Raw genomic sequence first — 22,793 nt, forward strand, 5'->3', positions numbered from 1 at the left:
ATACCTGGACGATATTCTTGCTTACAGTAGGACATCGAATGAACATGTATGTCATGTGAAGAAAGTGCTTGATGTTTTGAAAAATTAAAAACTGTATGTAAATATATCAAAGTGTGATTTTGGGGAGACCTCTCTGGTTTATTTAGGTCACATAGTTGGTAATGGGCAATTGAAAATAGATCCCTCTAAAGTAGATTTGACTATGAAGTGGCCTGGGCCCACAAATGTTATAGAAGTTCGACGCTGTTTGGGCGTGGTAAAGTATTGGAGAAGGTTCATTGCAAACTTCTCTATTATTGCAACTCCCTAAAACACATTGACAAGTGTGAAGCAGGCCTTTTAGTGGGGAGGAAAGCAGTAGAAATCCTTCAACACATTGAAAGAGAATATCAGCACAACACCAATGCTAGCCTTACCAGACCTTCAACAACCTTTTGACATAGATGCTAGTGGATATGCCATGGGAGCTGTATTGATGCATCAAAGGAAGCTTGTATGTTACCATTTAGAGAGTTTCTCCCAGGCTGTTGTGAATTATCCCACATACAACAGGGAGTTGTATGCCTTGGTCCAGAGTGTAAAGAAGTGGAAACACTACCTGATCGGCAAGGAGACCATCATCCATACAGATCATCAACCCTTGCAGTACCTTCAGTCATAGACCAAGCTTCAACAAGCCCATCATTTTAGATGGATGGGATTCCACCAACAATTTCATCTAGTAATAAAATACAAGAAGGGCGACAACAACAAAGTAACATATATGCTTTCTCCCCCTCCTATTTTTGCATCTGTATTTTTTCAAAATGCTTCTTTATCGTTAGAAGGTTATGATGAACAATATGCTAATGATAATGATTTTAAAGAGATTTATGCAAAACTGACTCGTGGATCACAGGTGGACAATAATTATTTGCAGGGAAAACTATTGTATCACCTTGGCAAACTACACATACCCATTGATGAAAGGGTACATGTAATCCGAGAGGCTCATACCTCTCTTGTGTCTAGTCATTTTGGGGTTGAAAAACCTTTATGTCATTTACAGAGGTTTTGTTTTTCGCCTCATATGAAAAAAATTGTGACTCGCTTTATAAAGGGATGTGTGTTGTGTTCTATTTCAAAGCCCTCTAATATAAAACTTGGGCTCTAGAAACCACTCCCTATTCTGAGTCAACCATGGGAAAGTGTGTCCATGGATTTTGTAGGTGGTTTTCCTATGTCTAGGAAAGGTCACGACTATTTGTATGTCACCATGGATTGTTTTAGTAAAATGTGTATTTTAATGCCTTGTAAAAAGTAGGTCACTACTGAATAGGCTTATTATATTTTCTTTCAGCATGTTTGGGTCCATTTTGGGTTGCCCACATCTATTGTGTTAGATCGAGACTCTCGCTTTCTTGGAGAGTTTTGGACTAGCTTGTGGAGAATGATGGATACTAAGCTAGAAAGAAGTACAACATTTCATCCACATACCAATGGGTAGATAGAGGTTGTCAATCGCACTGTGGTACATTTGTTATGAGGCTATTGTGGAAAAATCCCAAGTTGTGGGATGAACAACCTCCTTATGTGCATCATGCATACAATCAAGCAGCACACTCATCCACACAAAACTCACCGTTCGAGACATGTTTTAGTTATCTACCAAGGGATCCCTTAGACATGGTCTTTGGGAAAGATGAGGATGGAAATGGACAAGATGATTAGGACAAAACATGAAAGTTTATTCATTGGATACAGGTGATTCTTAGTGGGGAGGATTGATCTAGGTGGATCTTTAAAAAGTACCAGTGACATGGTAAAAATGGCTCAAAACTCAAAGTGGCAAAAAATCTATAAACTTAGTATCTAATCGAAGTGCTCGTCATATAGATTCCAATGGTGTGAATGGCACTCAAATCCAAGTTCATATGAATAAGTTAGAGCAAGTCAAAGTTTATGTTTGACTTGGATAGGTGGTAGGAGGAGATGACGTGGTAGACACTCTCAGTGAATGGGGAAGCGCCAAGTGGCAGGCCTCCATTAGCCCCGCATATCATAGATAACAGAAGGAAGAGGTCGTGTCTTAAAGAAAATCAGCCCTAGGTAGGAAAAGTTGCAATGTAATAATCACATATCGCAATTGAAAAAGGGGAAGTGCTTAAAGAATCGGTCCTTGGCAAGATCCAGGTTGCGATGGCGATATCACATATTGCAGATCGAAGGTGGATCAAGTATTTATGGATCAAACCCTAGTAGAGTTAGGTTATGATGTGATATATCACAATTGTAATTCACAAAAGGGGAGCAGTCATATGGAGTACCAACCCCAGTTCCCATTGATTACGATTTGCGATGAGGCTAACTCCGCCGATTGGAAACACCGATGGGAAATGCCAATAGTAAAAGCCACCAGGTTAAAATGCATGGTTAGGGAAGTTTTTTCATGTTTGAAAGTTTTGTTGCCACATACTATATGGGACTCGAGAATATTTCTCTTAAAACAAACTTGATTGCTAAAACTTGCCATCTGTTTGGAACTACCCGAAATTGAAGAGTCAATCGATCAAGTTATATATATATATATATATATATATATATATATATATATATATATATATATATATATATATATATATATATATATATATATGGGATGGTTTGCACAAGAGAAAGGGAAAGGATTGATAGATTAGTTTAGAAGCCATTGTGTGTAACAGATCCTGACTTGGCAGTAGGCCAGAACCTCACCTTGAGCAATAGGGAGGCTCCAAGAAGGTGCAGAAAGCGCGATTATCCGAATTGGGTGTTTAGGTAGGAATTTTTGCAATATTTTTCGCTAGGATTTCGGTGGTACTGTTTGTTTCTAAAGCCGAGCTCTCCATTCTTCATTCATCTTCCAACTTGGAGGCATAAGGGTTTTAAATGAATGTTTCTTGTACTTTTATCTCTTTTTTATGCCACTTAATGAAAGAAGACCTCCCCACTATTGAGCAGGGCCCAAAGATGTAGTCCAAATTGGACAAACTCCGTAATCAAATATTTGTGTCATGGTTTCTTGCTTATCATGTTATTTTCGCATTGTTTTATGTGCTTTTAAGTTCCATGGTTTATAATCTCTGTCTCATGTAATTATGATGCATTCGTAAGTAAAATATCTTGGATCATTCATGATGGAGGTGAAATTTTACAAGTGTCTTCTTGGAGGTGAGATGGAAATTTCCATTGTTGGATCTTTGTCGAATGTACTTCAATGCAAATATGCAAGGAGTTAAGAATGTCGGTAACTATTAGGGTTTTCCTTTGAATCCATACACTCTAATGAGTGTGTACTCTTTGAAAAAGTACCAATAACTTATCCTATATTAAGAGTGAACTATAACTTCTTTTGGAATTGAGGAACTTTGGGTAAAGATTGACCATGTAAAAGTGTATAGACAAATGACATAAAAGAAGGCAAATATTTGAAGAAACCCTGGTTATCTTTTGGTTTTCTGACCATGGGTAACCACTCATAGACATGTAACAAATAATTATGTTCACCCACCATCTTTGGATTTAGGTGTTCAAGATGAGAGTATTGTTGGTGGATAAAAAGGTGGACTAGGAAAGATTGGTAAGGGAAAGGCCTCCTTTTTGCAACTTCTATATTTGGGAGTGAACCTCATTAGACAAAAACTGTGGAAAATAAAAGTTTTGTATAGTGCTTGGTGGCTGGGTTACATGAGGAAACTAAGACACTTAGAATCATCTCAGTTACATAAACATCGGTACTGAGACCAAGAACTTGGGAAACCATAGAAGAAGGTCACTTGGACATAGAATCAAATACTATGATAGGGTAAGGAGGAGGACCAACGGGGGGAATTACTCCCTATTTGACATACCCCACTAACCATTTGTTGCTTTATTTATGGAGAAGTAACATTCCACTTTTCTTCCAATGTTTCTTTATATAGCCTTTGCAAACTATTGTCACTGCTACAACACCCTCTAAAATTTCAGTACGTTGAATCTTTGGAGCCTCCCAAACTATCACATCAAGTGTCACTTTGGTCATCAAGTGTCATTTTTAAGTCATTCCACATGTTTCAAGTGTTATTGATCATTATCAAGTGTTGTCACTTTGTTTAGAACATCTCTAGTGCACATCATGGTTGTTAAACCTTTGTTTATTGTAAAACGACACTTTTGGTTGCAGTCACACACAGTTTGTTCATTCTACTTGGGGATTTTTTGTAATATAGTGTTTTCATGTGTATTTATCATTGTTCAAGTCTATATAAGTCTTATTAATGAGTTGGTATGTGTCGCACTTGATTTCATGTCTAGACTCATTGTGTTCGCCCCTTGTTCTATCTTCTAGACTTAGACAAATTTTGGTTGCACAAGTTAACCCATTAAGGTTAGGAGCGCATGACACACTCTTAAGACTTGATTGGGACTCCTTCATTCATTGGAAGTGTGCCCTGCACCCTCCAAGAGTGCATATCACACTTCTAAGCCTCATTACCATTGCTTGTTCTGAACTGCACCCTCAAAGAATTCCTTCTGCCTTGTTGAATTCAGGACACATCATTGAAGCATCATCATGACTCCTTCATCCTTTGACAATGAATCCTGCACCTTCCTTGGATCCCTTGAGTGCATAAGTACACCCTGAAGCCCTGAAGCTTCATCCCTTCTCCCTTCAGCACAACTCCCTATTCTTGCCTTGCACCTCTTGAGTGCATGAGATCACCCCGAAGCCCCAAAGCTTCATCCCTTCGTCCTTTGACAATGCGACTTGTGCCCTCCCTATCTCCCTTGAGCACATAACACACTTGGGAAGACCAAATTATCTTCCTTCATACTTTTGACCTATGCCCTATGTTGGGTGTGGTTTTTTACCTATCTTCTGCACATTCTTTCCCCTGTTTTGACCTTTCTATCCTCTAGGCCTGTGCCCTTATATGACCAAACTCCCTGTTTTCTTACCTTGTCAATCCATTTTACTATCATGTTACTTCACTATATTTTATTGAATAATACGAGGCTTTATTCCTTTTTGTGGCTAATTGGGAGAGCATTGAATAAGTATTTTAGGAAGTTCATATTTTCAGGTGTTGGCTCACGAGAACGAAGCTATGAAGCAGATAGGAAGAAAGGATTAACTGTGGGAAAGGGTAGAATGGTTTGCTGCTACACAATAGGTGTTGTTACAGGTTGTTGTTGTTACAGGTTACTGTTATTACAGATTTTTGTTACACATTGGATGTTGTTACAAATTGTTGTTACACATTGGATGCTATTACACCTCGCGTTGATCCGCCATCACACCAACAGTGCTGTCATCAGTTATGCCATGTCATCCTGAACCACCATTCGCTTAATGTTGTTGCACCGAAGTTGGAAATGTGGGTACTATTCCACATAACAACTTTCGACAATAGGGATTGTTTATTTTTGAAGCAACAAGACTCCAGTGGTTGCAACTAATGTATATTTATTTAGTAATAGGTTGTAACTTCTTTACTTTTGATCAGCATGAGAATCGGGATATTCTCTTTTTTTTTGCTAAAGCAAGAGTCAGACCTTGTATTTCATTAAACAACAATTAAAATACATAGAATACAACAATCCTCGGTGAGTTGTAGACCAAGGAGAAGAACCTAAAATAACTGTTAACGGGCGAGAGGTACAAGCCCCGACCCCTACAACCAAACCTCAAAACACTCAAAAGAATTACATTGTGGAAACTAGTAGACCAAAAAATAGACTCGGACTCGGAGCAGAACAAATGTGCCATTCAAAAAGAATTCAAATCCACTTAACACACTACTCGTGTAACTGTGGAAGGTATGGGATAGGCGCTTCCCACAAAGAACAATTTGCTGCCCACCCATAGTACTAAACATTAGCTCCGCTGCGAGAAATTCCCACCCCGTACGCATCCATCGGACCCACAAAACTATATCTGCATTCTCAATCGTTGATCCTGGCTATTGGATCCAATGACCAGGGATCATATCGTGCTCCCCAACCTGTTTGAAGATTAGTGTGCGATTGATAGCTGTATTTAATACCAACCCTTGCCCACGTGTCACTAGTTATATGGGATTGCTGCTAAAACACGAAAACCACATATCGCTTATGGGACGTGCGATCACTGGACATCCGACCCAAGCGTGGTTTTGGGAAATGAAGGTGGGAAGAGGGGAAATAACTGTAACCGGTAAACTGTTCATTTTCCGTCTGTTCTGTACACTGTACCTATCCCCGAGACTAAGCTTCTTTGAGAAGTGACCCCTTAGAATGTCCTCCGAGAACCTGAGACTTCCCTTCACCTGATTCCGGTAGGGTATGAGACAAATCCTTGCTTGTCTTTCTATTAATTGCATTTCAAAAGGATGAGAAGCAACTTGCTAGATAAATTAATTTATGCCTGTTATACGGGTCCGATAACCAAACATTTCCTTGTCTTCTGTAGCTTTCTCCTCGCAAAGAACCTTTAAACAGTTTTGAGGAATTTCCTACCACTTGTATGTTATCCCGCTTTCAGCATTGTTCACCCCTTAGTTGGAGAGAAGGTCTGCTAGTTTATTGGCTGAACGTCAAACATGGTTGAAACTTACCGTTCGCAACTCTTGGAGGTGAACCTGGATTCTTTGGTAAACCAGGAGTAGTTTCCAGTGATTAGAAACTTTCTCCGGCTGAGTATCACAATTAATTATTTTCACAGAGTTAATAGTAATCTTCGAGTCCACTTCAACTATGACATTAGAGCAACGGTGCTGGATCAGAAACTCTAGGAATTTTTCTAGAGCCATTAATTCTGCCATATTATTAGTGGCTCTGCCAAGATGATAATGGAAGATAAATATGATTTTTCCATCTTCATCTCTTAAAACTCCTCCAAAACCAACTGTTCCCGGGTTGCCTTTTGAAGCCCCATCAATGTTGTATTTCAGATAACCTTTCGGTGGAGGTTGCCAGAACTCCATCCCTATATCCTAGCTGTGTCCTTTCTGCTTAGACCTTGAGGAATAATCCCTTTCATTCCCAATTGTTTGAGAGTTTTCAGCTCAGACACCAACGGAGGCTTTTTGGGGAGATTTTGAACCGTGGTACTAACAGTCTCTCGAAGCTGTTTCAGGATAAGATTAAAAAGACCCTGTGGGGTGGAATTTTCACTTTTGAAAATCCTTTTATTCCTTTCCTTCCAAATATTCCAGATTATGAAGCTTAGCGTGAAGGTCTAGGCCATATTAATGAACTCATTCTCTGAAAAGTTAACTCTTCAATTGTTCAGGGTATTAGTGATACTACTACTGTCCCCGTCTAACTGCTAGAAAATGGAAGAGAAGGAATCCCATAACCAGGTAGTAGAAGAGTAGTTGTTGAGAATGTGCTCCATATTTTCCTCCTTCTCTTCACAAAATTGGCATCTGGAGGGCCCCAAGACTCCCCTTTTCCGTATGTTGTCCCAAGTTAAAAATTTTTTATGATGAACCAACCACATAAAAATCTTGATTTTCATCCAGCCTTGGTGCTTCCAGAGGCGCTGCCAAGTCTTGTCTGGAGCCCTGTAATCTAGCCCAAGAAGAATGCTTTTGGCTTCCTTAAGATCAAAGTTACCTTTATTGTTATTGCCCCATCTCAATTGATCCTGCCCCTCTGTAGCTAAAATCATTCTTTGTTTAAGTAAGCTTCCAAGAGCTTCTGCCTTAATTTTCATGGGGCTATCATCTTCGTAGTCAAGTTTACTCCAGCTTCTCCATTTTCCCGAGGTCTGAGCCTGATCCCAGAAATCCTTGACTTTATTTAACCCTTGATTGTCTGTTTCCTGCTTGAGACTTACAAAGTCCTCTGTTAACAATATTGGTTCTTGCTGCCACTTATCTTCCCAAAAGAGTGCAAGATCTCCGGCTTTGATTTCCCAGAAGCTATTATTTTGAACTAGGCTTCTGTTGTCCCAGGCTCTATTCCGGATGTGAGACCCTTTCACATTACCAGACATTCTTATTAGATCCTTTGTGTGCCAAGAGCTGGCATATTTTTCTTTCTAGATTCTTGCCCATTGAGCTTGTGGCTCTTGAACCCAGCGCCACCAAAGCTTGGCTCCTAGAGTTTTATTAAGAATCTCCTGATCATCCAAGCCTAGCCCTCCTTGTCCCTTGGGTTTACAGATTTTGTCCCAAGAGACCAGGGCCCATTTATTCTTTGTTTCTTCTTTACCCCAGAGGAAATCTCTTTGAATGTTTCTGAATTTCTATAAAACACCTTTGGGAGCTGGGAGGGCCGATAACATGAAAACCGGGATTGATTGTAGAACCGCCTTTGTTAAAACCAACCTGCTTGCCAGATTCATGACCCGGAAAGTCCAATTTTTTACTTTGTCTTGCAATTTATTAATCATTTGTTCCTAGATACTTTTGTGCATTGGTCTATCTGTAAGAGGAATTCCTAGATACTTTGTGGGGAGGGAGTCCCTTTGGAAGCCTAAAATTCTCGAAATGTTTTTCTGAATAGCAATATTATTATTTAAGAAAAAAAAATTTGACTTGGAAATATTGACTTCCATACTTGTGGCCAGAGCAAATTCCTTCAGGATTAGATTGTAGGCTGAAGCTTCTTTGACTATGGCGATCCCTTGCAGCATGGTATCATCAAAAAATTGTTGGTGAGTCAGAGCTTGACCATTTTCCGATAATTGCAGACCTTTGATTTTGCCCATTTCATTAGCATGCTTAATAGATCTGCCCAGTCCCTCCATCATGAGAATGAAAAGAAAGGGAGAGAGCGGGTCTCCCTGCCTGAGGCCTCTAGAAGGAACGAAAATCTCTGAGGGGGAGCCATTCACCAAAATTGAAAAACTGGAAGAGGTCACCAGAGCCATGACCCAACAGATCCAGTTGTGGTCGAACCCAAAAGCCATGAGAACCTTTTTGATGTAGCTCCAATTGACCTTGTCATAGGCTTTTGCTATATCTAATTGCATTATCATCCCCACCTGTTTTTTGCTGTTAAGTGTATGGACCAGCTCATGGGCTTGAATGATATTATTTAAGATTTGTCTGCCCTCAACAAGTCTGAAACTAAAGAAGGAAGGAGAGGTTTAAGTCTGTTTGCCACTACCTTAGAGATTATCTTGTAAACCACATTGCATAAAGCAATGGGTCTGTATTTGTCTGTAGTTTGGGTCGATTCCTGTTTGGGGATCAGGGAGATGAAGGAAGTATTGAGGGCTTTCAGGATCGTTTTACTGGATCTAGAGTCCTCCACCACATCCAGAATATCCTGTTTAACAATGTGCCAACAAGCTTTAAAGAAATCCACATTGAAACCATTCGGACCTGGTGCTTTGCAGTTCTTCATGTCTTTAAGCACCTCATTAACTTCTTCATCGGTAACAGGTCTGTTGAGATTAAAATTATCCTCTCTAGACACTAACTTAGGAATATTCCTTGTGATTTCTTTGATGGAATGTTCTCTATCTGGATTGTTTTCTCGGGTGATATCTCAGAAATATTGGACAAGCACGGCTTCAATACTCTTATGGGTATTCTGTAGCTATCCATTCTCATCCTTTATTTTTGAGATTTCATTGTGTGCACTGTTGGCCATCGTGGATCTGTGAAAAAATCTTGTATTCCTCTCTCCTTCCTTGAGCCATAGCACTCTAGACTTCTGCCTCCAGAATGTTTCCTATTGTTTGCATAAATTATCCCATTCTTGTTGATATTTATCAGCCTGATCACTTTTGATTTTGTCAAAGCCACCTTTGATTAGGGCTTGGTTGAGTTCTTGTAATTTGATTTCCAATGATCTTTTGTTCACAAAAATGTTACCAAAATCCTTTTTGTTCCACTCTTTTAGTCTGAACTTGACATGCTTAAGTCTTTTATGAAGGAGGTACATTTTTGAGCCCTGGAATTGCAAATCCTCTAACCACCACTTTTCATATTGCTGATGAAATCCGAGTGAAAGAGCCAAATATTCTCGAATCTAAAGGGCCTATTCCTAGGAGAGATTAAACCCTTGATTTCCAGTTGAATCGTCCAATGGTCGGAACCTCCAAAGGGAAGGACCGTTGTTGTTATTTCTTTATCTATAAGCAATGGCTCCTCTGAAATCATGAACCTATCCAACTTAGAGGCTACTTGTGCCTTACCTCCTCTTTTGTTGTTCCAAGTAAAAAATCCATTGTTTAGGGCTACATCAACCAGTTTCATCTCCTCTATGAAAGTCTGGAACGCTAAGGAGTCTTTTTTGAGCGCTCTAGTGCCTCCCTTGTTTTTTCCGAGAGCGATTTTATAATATTAAATTCCCCTCCCATGATCCAAGGAATCCCAGCCTGTCTATGCCTGAGATCAATAAGGGAGTCTAATAATTTAAGTTTATCATCAATTCTTTGAGGACCATACACATTTGTGACTAGGAAGGTTTTTGGCACCCCCACTGGTTGAATGACCACTGATAAATAGTTTCTAGATGCTTCTGCATTTGTTATACTGATTTTCTTTGGATTCCACAGAGTTAGAATGCCTCCAGCTGTGTTTTCAGCTTTAACATCTAGGAAATCAAATCTATTAACCCATTTGCTGTGGATTTGTTTTATTTTATAGATGGAACATTTAGTTTCTTGGATGAAGATAACATCTGGCATTTCCAGTTTCATTCTATGACTGAGCATTCTTTGTTTTCTTTTACTACCTAGACCTCTAATATTCCATGATGTGAGCTTCATATCTAAAGATTTGTAAATGAATAACTAGTTAGGTCTTTCATCTTACCTGAGTCTATCATTAACTTTCCACACTCCATCAAGAGGTCCTTCTGCTTTTTCCTACCTCTCTTTTTTCCTGCATTTCTTGTTGCTAACCCTATAGTAGTTTTCATTACCTTAAATCCTTTGTGTTCTTGCTTTTCAGTGATTTTTTCATTCACCAAATATTTATCCTAAGTTTTCCATAAGAATAGTTACTGAATTTTGTTGCAGTCTTCTTGGGGTAGTGAGTCTATCCCTCCCATGGACCCCTGCCTCAAGAACCCTTCCAGATCTAGATGCTCCTTATCTAGAATTTCCTGAAGCTCATGATCTTCCAGATCTGTTTCACTTTGGGTCATTTCTTGATCCATCTCTAGTTCCGTTTCACTCAATATGTTTTCTTTCTTATTATTCGTCTCTTGTGATGGGTTGCAGTCTTCTTTCATTTCCATTTCCATTCCCTTAGGGCCATCCTCCATAGATTGGTCTTCATTTTCCATTTCTGCATTTTCCTCCAGTACATGATACCTATTTTCGCTAACCTTTTGCCCCTCATTATGTGGTAGCCTTGATCCTTTTCTGCCTCCTTTTTCTCTGCTTATAACTTTTTGGAAGATATCTGGATCCTTCATTTCCTTAGTTTTGCCTTTGTTTTCTGCTTGACTAAGAGGGCAATCTCTAAACAAGTGTCCATGTTCATGGCATTTACAACATCTGAAAGGGATATTCTTGTAGTCTATTGTTTGAACCCATTCCTCATAAAAAACTTCTAGGATGACTTCATCCGGAAGAGCTCCTGATATATCCATTTCCACATAGATCCTTGCATAGGAAGTGTATCTGCCTCTTCTTGTGGCTTCCGAAGCTTTGACAAAACGTCCTAGTTTGTTACCTATGGCAGAAAGCGATTAAGTTTGCCAATAATCAAGAGGAAGAGAATAAATTCTTACCCAGACCGGTACCGAAGTGAAAGTCTTCCACTCTGGCACAAAGTTCATCTTCCAAGGCCGCATATAGAGGCCAGCTGTAGCATAAAAATAGGGTCCTCCTTCGAATATTCTGTCTTTGTCTTCGATGTTTGTGAACACCACCGTAAAAAATACCTTGGACCCTAGATGTAGATATATACTTCGTTTGGGTTTCCAGTGATACTTGATCCATAAATACAAAGCATTTTCTGTGGGTCATATTCCCATAAACTTGCAGATTATAGTGTAGGTCCCCATATGTTCTCTATGTGCTTGAAGTGCAAGATTGTTTAACACCACTCTAGGAGTGACCTCCATTTTGGGTCTGCACGGTCCCTTTTGCTTATTGTTCTTAGTACCCTGACTTTTGTCTTTTTCTTCTTTGTCTTTAGTGCTGACATTTTCCTTGGGTCTACCCCCCTCTGTTTCCTTTTCATTATTACTCTGTTCCTCTTCCTCCAAATCTTTGACTTTGCCCAGAGGGGACTTACCGTTATTAGCAACAATAGTTTTGTAGGATGGAGGGGAGCTCCCTCCCCTGCATTTCTCCATTAGTAGCAGGCCCTGAATCTCTTCAAACTCTGGCGACGCGTTTTTCCATGCCTGCAACTGCTTCGGCGTTCGCGCTCGTTCTCTCCTTTTCCAACTCAATCGGGAGATTCTCATGACTGATCTGTTTCTAATTTTTGGGTTGTAATAGTTATAAAAGACTCGAATTTTATGTATCAAGAGACATCATATAGAAGAGTATCGTTACTCTATTTCTGTAATTCTGAATTTATTTTAATATCAATTAGCATGGTGATGCTGTTACTACTTTCCAACTGATTCATTAATCACTTTTGTTTTCTTCCTGTGCCTTGCTGAGGAGGAGGGACCCTCCTCTTTGGCAGGGATTGTAGTGAGATAGGTAGTGTACATTCTAGTTTAGTTCATTGATTTATGGTTTCTCTCTCTTGCTGTACAAATCGTGGATTACATTCGCTATTGTTTCTATTTATCTTATGCTCTTACACTAAGTTAATCAATAGAGTGGTAGTAACTAGCAGGAGTAGATGTTAGTTCTTGTGTGGCACGCCCTTACTTTAATAGTTGCGAATTGTGATTTAATATTTTAGAGTGCTTTTATATATACATGCATGGTTTGATTAAGAAATTTAGATCAACGACATCTTTTACAATTTTCTGCATTTTCTTCTGCTTGGCTGGAGTGTATCGGCATAAACAGTGCGAACTACATTGAAACAGCAAGACCTAACCTGGGTTGACAATTAATGTTGCAGTTTGAGTCAATTAACGTTGATTAAAATAACACTACATTTTAGCACCATTGCTAGGGATGGCACGTTGACGATACAGTTAGCCAAGTTGTTTGCTTGATATAGAGTGCTCCTAGTCCACAGTTGTTGGGCGGTAAGACGAGAGGTAAGAACCTATACATCACTCTAACATACCTGGGCGGGCGCACCATTATGATTACTACAACACTTAGGACATTTTGATGCTTTGTTATTGTGTCTTTAGCTCTTCATTCGCTGGGCAGTAAGACGAGAGGTTAGAATCTACGCATCACTCTAACATACCTGGGTGGGCTCCCCACTGTTGAAGACTGAGACACTTAGAGTTTGATTTAATACACATAGGGTCCATGTGTGCACTTGTAGGACTTACAGAGATACTGAAATCACCCCCACTCTAACAAGTCATAGGAACGACGGCTAAAGAAAAAGAAACGAAGGGTGAAGATTTGGGAAGGAAGATATTTATCTAGGAATTAATCTCCAAGGTGGAAAAAGAAAAGTCTAGCTCTCAAAGGAATGCGAGGAAAACAAGGCTGTAAAAGGTTGTTACTCCCATAGCAAAAGCAAAGATCTCCAATTCCTCCATCTTGGGACCATATCATTCTAAGGCTAGAACTCATACCCCTAAGATCAAGGATTTGATTTATGAGCAAGAAGGGGAAGTTAGTAAACAAAATTTGAGGACAGAGGGGCAAGGGGAAACCGAGGGGGAAAATTGGACACCTGAGATGGAAAAGAACCTGTTGATTTATCAATATCCAGATACGGTTAGTGCAGTGAAACAACTAGCCCCAGGGGTATTTGAGGCACTAATCACGTCTGCAGGGCCATCACAAATGCATCTTGAAGAAGGTAATCTACAGAAAGGGTTAGAAGAATTAATCATGGGAGACAACAATGATAACAATTCTCAAACAGACACCACTACCACTAGCTTTGAGTTCCCAGTCAGGAATATCGGAGGTGAAGCTCCTATGAAAAATATTCCTCTATCATCCTTACCATCCTTCTAGGGGATGACTATGGAAGATCCATATACATTTCTATTTGAGTTTTATGTCTTGTGTAGAAGTTATGATTATATAGCAGATGCTCAGAAGTTAAAGCTATTTCCTGCTACCTTAAAAGGAGAAGCCTTGAGATGGTTCATGGGATTAGGCCCTACTTCCATTTCAACATGGAATGCTACAAAGGAGACGTTCTTGTCAAAGTACTAGGACTATTGTAGGACCAGGGACTTAAGGGAAGAGATATTTCGAATGACACAGAAGGAGGAAGAAAGCTCGGAAGATTATGTGGAACGGTTCCACTACAATTTGCAGAGGTCGAAACATAGCGATTTAGACCCGAAAATCTTGACGACTATATTCATCAAAGGAATGAGGGATGACTGCCTTGACACCTTGAACCTATTAGGAAAAGGGGATATATCACAAGAGCCATTCATTGAAATTGTAAAGATCTTCCTACGATGCTCTCGAGGATCGTCTAAAGGAAGAAGTACAATTCAGGATGCCTTCGTTCGCATACAAAAATCTGTAGGCGGAGGAGTAATTAGAGCGAAGATAGGAAATTTGTTTGAAAATTTCAAGACCAATATCCTCAATACTCTCTCAGCCCAGATAACAACAACACATATCAAAAAGACACAAGAAGAAACTGATACACCCATGGCCATGTTCTGTTCGACTTTTCAGAAGAAACATCCTTACATGGAATACGAATTGAACATCATTAGCCTGTGTAATATTTGCGATTTGGAGAATTTGACAAAGAAGTTTCCGGAGCTTCCTAGACTAAAGGAAGTACTCAGAGAATCAAGCGAAGAGGTGCAATCCTATTACTTCATCGCACCAAGTTGGCCATGTAAACCATGACCTCCAGGTATGTCTCAAGACTTTTCCTCTTTCAATTCGTGGAACAATGCATATAATAATCAACAATATCCATGGCAATATTCTGCCCCTCCTTCAACAAATTTCCCTTCACCCTCGAACCAATGGTCTCCATCTCCTCTTGTTCAATATCCTCAATCCCAACCATATCCGTGGAACCAGAACTGGAGAGGAAATGCCTAGAATTCAGCTCTGCCTACACCACCCATGCAAAAATAGTTGCAGTTACCTCCTTTCCAAGCTCCTACTCCTCCACCACCTGTGTGACCCCAACTCCTTGTGCAACCTAAGCCAAACCCAAACAATAAATCAAATTAGGGCATAGAGGCTCCTACGACCTTCCAAACCTACCTTATTACCCCCGTGGAACTTAATGAAATACAATTGCGAACAGGAATGGTAATTAACCCTACTCACTCCCCTATCATTATAGAGGAGGACTGTGAACCATCTAGAGGAGCAGCCGAAGGCTCTGAGGTGGTGTTGTGGTCACCAACAAACCCCCCTCTTTGTTTGATATTAGCAATAACATCAAGCAAAGGGGGACCCTTAACAAAAAATCCCAAAAATATTTTTATCCAAATTTTTGTATTCAACTCCCTAAAAGCTATATCGCATCGCAAAGAGAGAATAAAGCGTTTCCCTATGCGCATAAATTAAGCTGCAAAGAAGCGATGCGACATTCATCGCATCGCATATTTTTGAAAGCGTCTTTAAAAGAAAATCTAAGGAATCTCCGACGGCTGATATGCGACGTCGCATAAGCAACGCACAGTGATCAAATGAAAAATGCGATATTGCGATCTGCGATCTGCGATCTTACGACCAGCGATTTTGCGATTTGCGATCTGCAACGAATGAGACTATCAAATTGCTGCGATGCGAATCCCAGAAACCACTCATCGCAAAGTTTCTTCGGCATGATCTGTAAACCCAAAATGGAGCGCGCACCTTAAGGGAAATTAATGATTGCATGCCTGAGTATCCAAAGATGATCGTGTTGCGTTTTTCGAAGAGTCAAGTCATTATGAGTGTCATGATTATGCATTCATTAGAACTTAAAGCTTTCATGTCAATCTTTTCGTCAATTCTCTTTTTCTTTGCGTGAACTATAAGGCAGCAACTAATATAAATCTATATGCAGGAAACATCTAAGGAAAAGGGGAAAGCGCCAATACTAGAAGAACAGAGAGGAGATGCCTTCGCAAATGGATGCCGCATGCAGCAGGGCCGTGGATTCCAGAGTATCACTCAACAGACACTGATGAAAATAGACTATCCAAGACTCAGATTCAAAAGCGCACAAAAGCAGCATGTTTGCAAAAGATCCTGAAGCTCAGATTGGATAAAGCAAAAAGAAAAACGGTGAAGAGGGAGGACGCTCCAGAAAAGCCTGGAACAAAGAACGGAAGATTGTCCAGGCAACGAAATCCCTAACTCATTGAGTCATTCGCACGGCCGGAAACCAAAATAGCAACAGCACAATCAGTTTGAAAGAAATCTGGGTTATACTAAGTATACACACAGCAAATACACCCAGCCAGAGGAAGATTTTCAAAAATATCTTCTAGTTTGTCAGAAAGAGGTTCCAGCTTTTGTTATTTCTACTTTTATCGCTCGAGCAAAGGAAAAAGACAACCAGCCGACTCTTTCCAGGCGAACCTTGCATTGCTTACAGCACTAAGGAGCAGATACAGAAACGGTTAGAAATTAGATTCAATTTTTAGAAATAAATTTGTTTTAGTAAAAGGGCGGTCATTTGAAGCCGTTTCCTAAATTTGTGTAATTAATATTAGTTAGTTAGTAGTATTTAACCCTTCTCATGGCATTTGGAGAAGGGTCCGGAAATTTGTCAAAAAACTTGTCCTCAGAACATGCACTTTTGCACCCTCGGAGGGGGTTTTTGATGAATGGATGGATCGAGATTTATTTATGTTTGCATTTTAATGTCTGCTACTGATGTTGCACTTCTATACTCTTAGTAGATGTTAGAAGTAAATAGAGATAAATCATTATTGCTTGAAGTTTGTGAGTGAAATCAGTCATAAATGGTACTTTTATCTCTTGATTAATTTCTGCTCATGTTCTTAGAGTGATATACAGCTGAGTTTTTTATATGTTAATGTATGAATGTGTGGGTTACCATTTGGCACTTTTGTACGGTGGAGTCATTTGTTTGTGCTTGACATATGAATAACTGATTATGCGATATGCTTTTCACAACTGTTTTGCCTAACTTCTTATGCATAATGGTTTATCTTAATTGATTTATATTCTTATGGTAGCTGAATGATCTTTATTACCAGTTGTTGTATGAAATCTTTTTAGATCGCATAATGAAATAATTTTACCCCGGGTTAGTATAGATTAGATGTGCTGTTTTTGTTAGATTAGAGTAGCATAGAGTCAGTTTAGAGTCTAGAATTAAATTAGCTTAAAATTACCTTTAGATTAGCATCGTCAAAATCTACACACACACACACACACATCTTTTAGATTGGGAAGCTGGTCCCATTATCCCCAGTCGGACCCGCTACACCAAACGGGCAAGGAGCCGCCAACCAGGTTCCGGACCGGGTGGGTATCCCCCTTGTTGTTGACCCGATTTCGGGGCCCTCAACATATTTGGCGCTAGAAGGAGGGCCCGAACTATGAATGGAAACTAAGTCAAAATCTAAATGCCATTCTGAGAGTAAATCACCCTCATCAACTCCCCCGACTTCTCCACTACGGTTAAACCCGGAGTTAGAAGTCGCTCGAGTATCCACCGCTGCTACCTACCCTAATATATCAGACCAACTTATCATTGAACCCCCGGAAATTCAAACTTTGATTCATAAACTCCAGGGATTCTCTATTTTTTCTCAGGAGTCTGATAAATCTCACAGCAGCGTGACTTCGCAGTACAATCCTGCTCATCCCCTGACCAGATTAAAGAGTGAGAAATTTGGTATTCAACCAAGTCAACTCCCTCTCCCTACTAGGAAAAGAGCAAGGAAAACACCACCAGAGTCTGACCGTGAGACTCTTTCATCCACTTCGTCCATTTCAACACCCTCACCGCGAAGTCAACCACCCACATCCTCATCCCAAATCACTCATCCATCTTCCACAACACTTCCTCTTCAATCATCAAAGATCATAGTATCTTCATCTTCTCAGCATCATGGATTATCTTCTGCACTTTCATTAACTAGCAGCTCTACGATGGCCCAGTCTCCATGGAACAATCCTGGGGCAGTTTTAATGCCTCCACCCCTGAGCCCAATACCGGCCCATCCTAAGAAATGGCTACCTAAGTTCAATCCAGAAATAGGCATGCTAGCTGAAGAGCATATCAATAATTTCATGCTTTCTGTTAATCTCAACGGAGTTACCAACGAGGATGCTATCGTCCGGATTTTTCCTTATACAATGCAAGGAACAGCCGGGTCATGGTACTTTTCGTTACCTTCTGGGTCCATCAGAAGTTGGGACATCTTTCAAAGTCAATTCCTCACCAAGTTTGGAGATGACAGATTAACAACGACATTGATCAATGACCTATCTAATCTTAAAGCCGAGGCTAGAGAACCCATTAAAGATTTCAATTTACGGTTCAATAAGATCCTCAACAAAATTCCCGCTGCTTCTCAACCCAGCGAGGAAGTAAGATGTGAATGGTACATCACGGCCTTACCATCAAACTTGGCTATCTTCGTAGATAGGGCAAACAAGACGACCTTAGTTGAAAACTTAACTGAGGCGTTAGCAGTAGAAAAATGCGTAGTTGCCCTAGAAAAGAGATCTGCAATAGAAGAACGCAAATCTAAGAAAATCTCTTTCAAAGAAGATACCAAGAAGAAGCAAACAAAAGATCCTTTCGATATGGAAGGATTACAAAATGTGTTAAAGGCCATGTCCAATGAGATGATTGACATAAGAAAACAAGTAGCAGAAACTTCTTCAAAAAAGCCCTACAGATCTTTTAAAAGAAATCCTCCCATGGAGGTAAAACCACCCAATGCTGTCTCAAATGTCGAATCTGAAGAAGAAGAAGAAGAAGAGAATACCACTGAAGGGCAGACCGATGATGAAGAAGTTGTGGAACTACAAGGAATGTGGGATTTCATCCTCCCACAAGAAGAGGATCAAGAAGCATTTCCGGTTAGCACACGAAGCAAAAATCAACTTGATCCTCCCCAAACTACCCCTAAACAGAAGGGCGCAAGCCCTGCAACAAAAGATAAGGTCGCAACAAAGAAAACAACTGCTAGAGCGACCCAATTTAGCCCAGTCCAATCAGATCAAGCACCTCCATCAAGAACACTGATAGTGTCGGATGAAATGGAGTATAACATTATCGATGACATGAAAAAGACTAGGGCTAATATCACTCTTTACGAATTGAGCAAATTGAAACATCAACAGAAAATAATGATGAAAGAATTACATGCCATGCCTACTACATCTTTACCTACAGCTGTAGCTTCTCACAACATGGGAAGACCTCCAACCAACATGATCAATAAGATTGATCCGAATGACATTGCCTTGATTGGAGGAAGGTCAAGATCCCATACTCCTCCTTTTCTTCTCACTTATGAAATTTTCAATAAAAACGTGCACAATTGCTTGGTTGATTCTGGTGCTTCAACGAATATTCTACCCAGATCAATATGTGCCAAATTGAATGTTCAGCCTCAGAAATCCGCAGTGCGCATAGTTCAACTTGATCGATCTCAAGTCGAAGTGATTGGTGAACTTAACCAAGTGACCATAAGATTGTCGTCTAACCCGAAAGTATGCCAGGTTATCGACATTCTAGTAGCTGATATCCCTAAATTTTATGGTTTAATTCTTAGTAGGGATTGGTCCGAAAAACTCCACGGATATTTCTCAACCGACTGGTCGCACATGTTGTTACCCTACAACGGTAAACCCAATCAAATAAAGGTTGAACGAGAGTTGCACCAAAAGTACATAGTGCCAGAATTGGAAGGAGAGAATGAAGCAATAGCATACAACAGCAGTATCATAGGCAATTACTCGGTAGATTCTTTCCTCGGCAATTTCAATGCTCACGCCTCACCTTACTTAGAAAATTCAGTTGTGTCCCAAGTTGAAATTTTTTCCCAAACTGATGATTCAAAGTGTTTTAATTTTTTAGATAGCTCTGTAAATACATCTTTATTTTGGAAATTATATTTTGATGGCTCTAAATCTAACGAGGGAGCAGGAGCAGGATGCGTTCTGATTAACCCAGATGGAAACAAGATCATGCTTACATGCAGACTTGAGTTCGATTGCACAAACAATACAGCGGAATACGAAGCCTTGGTGCAAGGCCTATACAAAGCAATCGGGTTGAATGTTAAGTATCTTCAAGTCTTTGGAGATTCCGAAATTGTCGTCAAACAGGTACGTAACACCATACATTGCCTGTCAAGTCATTTAAATCACTATCAATCTTTAGTACAAGATCTGACTTCACATTTCATAGCATTCAATATTTCGTCAATCCCAAGACTCCAAAATGCGAGCGCAGACCTGTTAGCTAACGTAACCTCTAGACTTATTCCCTCCGAAGATTTTAGTCCCGATAGGTTTTCAATAGAATTAATCTTTAAACCATCCATCCCTGACAACATCACCAACTGGAGAGTATTCAATGACGATCCAGACATTGTAAATTTCCTCACTTCTGAAGGATCCTACTCAAATCAAATAATTGACGAAGACCATCATGATCACCAAATTCAGCAAAATAGCACTGATAATGCTATACCTAAATCAATGGTTAAGTTAGAAGATTTATATGATTTGAAAAGTCGGTTTAAAAGGTCTGCCAATTCTAAACTCTACAGTTCAACTCTGAACTATGAATTGGTGAACCTAGGAACCGATCAGAAGCCGCAAAACATTAATCTAGGCCACGGCCTAGCCCCTGAAGAAAAATCAGCATATATCCGTCTTTTGAGACAATACAAAAACGTTTTTGCATGGAATTACGATGAGCTGAAAACATACAACACTTATATCATTCAACACACTATCCCTATGATTGACAATGAAAAACCTGTCCAACAGAAGCTCAGAAAAATCCACCCCAACTTAGAAAATCAGATAAAGACTGAGCTAAATAAATTGTTGAGAGCCAGAATAATTTTCCCCGTCAGACACTCCAAATGGGTATCCAATATGGTACCCGTTAGAAGGAAAAACGGAGATATTAGAATCTGTATTGATTTCCAGAACCTCAACAAAGCCTGTCAAAAAGATAATTTTCCCCTCCCACCTATGGAGCAAATACTACAGGCAGTAGCGGGCTCAGAATTAATGTCTTTCCTGGATGGATTTTCAGGATACAATCAAGCGCTGGTACATCTCGATGATCAGTTGAAAACCACATTCCGAACCAAATGGGGCACATACGCATATCGGAAGATGCCATTTGGTCTGATCAATGCCGGCGCTACCTTTCAGAGAGCCATGGACATCGCGTTTAAAGGTTTAGTCAATAAATCGGTAGTGATTTACCTGGATGATATAACAGTGTACTCCAAGAAGCGAAGCAACCATCTCAAAGATTTGAAACAAATCTTTCAAAGATGCTTAAGGTATGGAATTTCACTTAACCCAAAGAAGTCTTTTTTCGCATTAAGTGAAGGGAAATTGCTTGGATTCATAGTGTCGAAATCTGGTATTCACATTGAACCTGATAGAATCAAAGAAATTTCCGAAATATCCATACCCCATAACAAAAAGGCCATGCAATCTTTCCTTGGACAGATCAATTTTGTAAAAAGGTTTGTCCCGGATTTTTCACGTATTATTTCTCCTTTACAAAATATGATAAAAAAGAATTCAAATTTTAAATGGGGTCAAGATGAGCACGAAGCATTCAACTTGATCAAACAAGCTATCATCAACGCTCCATCTTTAGCTACCCCAAATTTTTCAGAATCTTTCATCTTATACACTTTTGCCTCAGAGAAATCTTATGCCGCGATTTTAACTCAAGTAAATCAAGAGAAGGCGGAAGCTCCAATCGCATTCTTTAGCTCGAACTTACAAGGTGCTGAACTCAATTATTCAGATGTGGAGAAACAGGCATATGTCGTTTTCAAAGCAATCAAATATTTCAGACCTTTCTTACTTAAAGCCCATACCAAAGTCGTAGTACCGTTTCCAGCGGTAAGAAACCTTTTGATACAGAAGGACATGGGCGAAAAGAAAGCAAATTGGATTACCTCTTTACAAGAATACGATCTTGAGATCAAACCAGCAAACATCGTAAGAGGTCAAGGCTTCTGCAAGATATTAGCTGGAGCGTCGCAAATTCCTGAGAACTCATCTGAAGAGGTACACACGTATGAGGTAAGCCTAAACGACGCAGAATCATTATATGCGGACACCATTTATTATCTTAAGAATGGGTATGCTTCATCACACCTGGATCACACCAAGAAAAGAGCTCTGAGGTTGAAAGCTAAACAATACCAGCTCATAAATGATGTTCTGTTTAAAAGGAATTACGATTCTGTACTTCTTAGGTGTCTTGAGAAAACTGAAGCCGAAAAGGTTTTGCAGGAACTCCACGATGGACCAGCAGGTGGACACTATGCTGGAGAAGCTACTGCGCATAAGATATTACGTGCAGGATATTATTGGCCCACGCTGTTCAAAGACTCATACAATTACGTGAGGAAATGCCAAATCTGCCAGACTGCTGCAGGGAAACAAAGGAAATCATCCATGCCACTACAGCCGGTTAACATCGAGCAACCATTCAGCCAATGGGGCTTGGACATAATAGGTGAGATCGTTCCTCACTCTTCTAAGCAGCATAGGTATATCCTCACGGCAACAGATTATTTTACTAAATGGGTAGAAGCAGTTCCTCTCAAGACAGTTA

Source organism: Pinus tabuliformis, chromosome 5_2 (genome assembly GCF_031772625.1).
Source record: "Pinus tabuliformis cultivar Carrire ecotype Pingquan chromosome 5_2, CPIR1, whole genome shotgun sequence".
NCBI classification, from domain to species: domain Eukaryota; kingdom Viridiplantae; phylum Streptophyta; class Pinopsida; order Pinales; family Pinaceae; genus Pinus; species Pinus tabuliformis.